This window comes from Cimex lectularius, unplaced genomic scaffold (assembly GCF_000648675.2).
Source record: "Cimex lectularius strain Harlan isolate CLEC.00 unplaced genomic scaffold, Clec_2.1 scaffold11, whole genome shotgun sequence".
Taxonomy (NCBI): domain Eukaryota; kingdom Metazoa; phylum Arthropoda; class Insecta; order Hemiptera; family Cimicidae; genus Cimex; species Cimex lectularius.
The window spans coordinates 208483-213128 of record NW_019392673.1 but is presented as its reverse complement, the minus strand read 5'-3'; the positions used below and the strand labels follow the sequence as shown (position 1 = coordinate 213128).

Genomic DNA, 4646 nt, shown 5'->3' with positions numbered 1-4646 from the left:
AGAATTTGATGATTATAACTACACAGCTATCTTTGGTTGGTGATATATTCTCCAGCAAGGCCATTTAATGAATCTTTCAACCTCATTACCTGGACCTCGCTCCTTCGGATGACTTGTTCCAAAGCTTACAAACATACCAAAATAAAAAATATAAGCTGGTTATTTTTTCAGTTTTTTAGCCAAAGACAAGGAATTTTGTCATTCCTTAGTAGTTTACACAATATTGTTTAAGTATACTTTATACATTTTATACGGATACATTTTGCAAGTCAGATTCTGTCTTTTCGTACACCAGACGTAAAAAAAATATATAATTGCATAATTACCATTTAATTGTCTGTATTTATGTTAAAAAGTTGCATTGGCGACTTTGATTACATCTTCCTTTTGAGTGCATAGGAATTTGAATAAATAAATGCTCCAGGTGGAGCTATTAAGGTGGAGAAACGTTGAATACAATTTAAAAATTAATTGTCGTCTTAATTAGTCAACTCTCAATTTCCTTACTTTTTCTGATAATTACCGAGTCGTGGGTGCTCATTTCGACCATTCGGAACGATCATGTAAATAAACACTGATTGGACGTTGAATTTTGTCTTCAAAACAACCGCTTGGATTATTAAAAGAATGAATGCGAATAACAGCCAGGGAATTCTGGTTAATCCTATCAATTTGCATAAACGATTAACCTTTTGAAATGATGCTTTTTTGAAAAAAAAATTTGAACGCAAAGATCCAATTTTTTCATACTGAAAGTTTGTAATTAAAACGTCAAAAAGTTTAAAAAATGTAAAATGCACCACTTATTTTTCACGGCCATTTTATACCATTTTAAAAATCTTCTTATATATCGATTAAAATAAATTAAAAATAACTTAATAGTTATTCAGAAATCGTGAGATGTGGTCTGGTGTGATGTAGGTTTCAGAAAAACATTTTCTTTATCGTGCCAACGTTTCGGTCTTTATTGAGATCATCTTCAGGGCTCAAAGTGTTTGTCTTCTGTGAAAATGTGCCATTCTTGCGTGTCGTGTTGAGAGTGCCAGTGAGATATTGCTGTTTTATGTTTGGATTTGGCACGACACGCAAGAATGGCACAATTACACAGAAGTCAACACTTTGAGCCCTGAAGATGATCTCAATAAAGATCGAAACGTTGGTACGATAAAGAAAATGTTTTTTCTGAAACCTACATCACATCAGAGCGCATCTCACGATTTCTGAATAATTATCGGTTAACGGTCACTAATCACCACACATAACTTAATAGACTAAAGTAAAACAATACTTTTTTATTCAAAAAAATCTAGAATAACATGTAAAACTTAGACGATTCAGAACAAAACCACAGAGACCAATGTTGACACATGGGTGTCGTGGAACGAAACTCTACAGGCTGAAGCAATCACGTTATTTTTTAAGTGGCACCCAAAGACAAGCTTGTTTCACTGGAGCCATGAGCACAACGCCAACTGCGGACCTTGAGGTGTTGTCAAACCCACTTGATATTTTAATCCATGGAGATGCCAGAGCAGCAGCCCGCAGGATCATAAATGGACAACCATCTGCAAGGATAGGCCATGAAAATAAACAATAGAAACTGAGGGAGGAGATACTGGCAGATGCCATTCTAGGCATGCCAATTAATGCCACTACTCCAAAGCACAATTTTATTAAAAAGTACTAAGCATTGATACCAGAATGGAAGAATGGGCAAAAGGAACACCGATAAAAGCAAAATCCTACTGGTATACTGACGGCTTCAAAAGCGACAAAGGCACGGGGGCTGGAGTCTTCGGGATGACCAAAGCCCGAAGTGACTGTAAACCTAGGCAAATATACTACTGTTTTCCAATCTGAAATCATAGCGATTGACCACTGCACCAGGGAAATAAAAAGTCTAGGAATACATTCCTGGAACAAAGCCATCTTATCTGACAGTCAGGCAGCACCCTAGCCTCTGCGAAGTAAAGACAAAGAGTTTAGAACTGGGATACTAATGACCTGACCCGGGCATGGGTCCCTGGGCATTCCGAACATAGAGCCAACGAAAAGGTGAGATACTGAAATGAGATATTCTTCAAAATCTAACATATATAAACATAAAACATTAACACTCTCAACACGACAAACAATAATGACACATCTACATAGAAAACAGTAATTGTTAAGTGAGTACAAACACTTTGATTAAACCTAAAGTTTCTATATTGTGTACATCATTGTGTAAATTCATTTTCACATCTTACATGTATTTGTTATTTTAAAAAATGTTTATAAATCCCAGGCCCTGAACATGATCTCAATAAAGATCGAAACGTTGGGATGATAAAGAAAATGTTTTTCTAAACCTACATTACACCAGACCGCATGTCACGACCTCCAAATAATCATAAAATATAATTTTTTTAATGCTGGGTCTAGAGTTAATTTATATATTAAAATCTAAACTAAAATCTACTTATTTTTAAGAAAATCTGCGTAAAACTATTAATAAAATCCTCTTATATAAATTTTCAGGATTGAAAATCTATCTCTTTCTCTTTTAGTTGGAAAAAACCTGGAAATAGTTAGAATTATAACCGACGATACTCAGTGATTTTCAAATTTATCAATTATATAATTTACTTATGCCTTTAGTTACTAAATTACAATTAATTAAGGTTTTTAGTTGAGATAAAAAAGTCAATGGCACGAGCAGGATTCGAACCCACGATCTTCGGCTAGATACGCCGCTGCTCTACCACTTGAGCTATCGTGACCTCGATCCACTCGGACACCAACTTCCCATCTCAACCACACCTTTTGAGTTTTCCCTCCTTTTTGCCATTTTTAGAGCCATTGTAGAGCAACGGCATATCTAGCCGAAGATCGTGGGTTCGAATCCCGCTCGTGCCATTGACTTTTTTATCTCAACTAAAAACCTTAATTAATTGTAATGTATTAATTGGTCAAGCGGACCACGAAATTAGTGAATTTAGTTATTAAAGTACATATATTAAATAAGGCTAAAACAGACTCATAAATTTTTAACTATTGTAATTATTAATATATGCATTTTTAGAAATATTTTAAGATTCTTTGGTTTACATCGGAATTTGCAGTAGGTGCAATAAACAGAAATAAATATGCGAAAGCAATTATGTTTTTATATAAAATTTAGAAATAAATTCACAGTGTTTCGAACAATTTAAATATGTAAAAAACAAATGAACATCAAATGATTTTTCATCGATGTAGGCCAAGTTTTCTTGTGTTGTTGTCCATTTGGTTGAAACAGGGATGTAAGGGAAGTTTTAAAACGAGGCGTGTGTCCGAGTTGACCAATAAACTCGTCGTGGTCGCCGGGCCTTCTGGCTCAGGGAAATCGACGTTGATCAACCGTCTTCTGGAAGAATACCCGGACCAATTCGGCTTTTCCGTCTCGCACACGACCCGCCAGCCTCGCCGAGGTGAGGTGAACGGCGAACATTATTATTACGTCACCGAAGAAGAGATCCGGAAAGGAGTTTCAGAAGGGAAATTCATCGAAACGGCTAAATATTCCGGCCACGTCTACGGGACGAGCTACGAGTCGGTGAAGAAGGTGCTGGACGAGGGCAAAGTGTGCGTTTTGGACGTCGACGTCGAAGGGGTGAAGCAGATAAGGAAACGGCGAGACCTGAGTCCGATCCTGGTCTTCGTGAGGCCGCCTTCTCTAGACGTCCTTTGGGAACGGCTCAGGGCGAGGGGAGAGTCGCAGGAGGGCATAGAAAAGAGGCTGGGCACGGCAAAAGTGGAAACGGAGTACGGTGAAATCGCGGGGAATTTTCACCTCGTCGTCACCAACGACGATTTTAAACGATGCTACGCCACATTTGCGGATTTTGTCCTCGTCGAACTTTCCAAACGAAATCTCCACAACTAAAAACGGAAAAACTTCCTATGCACACAATGTCAGATTAGACGCCATTAAGGAAAGGACACATATTGAAACATATGATTAAATTATTCTGTAATTATATGACATATTTCTACTTAAAAAACAAAAAAAAAGTTGCCGTATTATGTATGTACCTTTACATCTCTGGAGTCCATTTTCCCACACAGATTTTGACTTTTTTAGTAGATCCGGGTAGAAATCCCTAATATGCCAGATGACGTCAAATTTGGATGCTTATTTTTCAAAATATCAGAGGAATGCGTTTGTGTTAGCCACACTTTTAAGTCCTCAAGAACCAATTAAAAATAAATAAATAAAACAGATTAGGACTTTACTTTCCAATAAATATAGTGCTTAGTTTCGTCCAATAATGAAGATTATGTGAATAGTTATTACCAAACAATAAAATAAATTATGCATTTAACTAGAATCTTATTTATCTCATAGATAGATTGTAATTAAATCATCAGGGCTTTACAATTGTTTTAAAGATTTGCAAATAGTTTAACAATTGAACAAGGTTTTTGATAAAGATACTTCTTTTACCTAGTAAAACCTAACCAAACAAGTGTATTTTGCAAATACTTTTACAACAATAATCTATAATTAAAAACATATTGTAGATATTATTGATGGAACTGTAATAAATTTACAACAAATCAGTGAAAGTTTCAAAATATTTTAACCAGAGAGAAAAACAATAATAAAGTGTCTATTAAAAATC

At 35.8% G+C, this 4646-nt stretch overlaps 1 pseudogene; it reads left to right on the top strand.

The window, feature by feature from the left end:
• Window positions 1-3220: 3220 nt before the first annotated feature.
• LOC106669346 lies at window positions 3221-3907 on the top strand (annotated as a pseudogene).
• The last annotated feature ends 739 nt before the right edge of the window (window positions 3908-4646 follow it).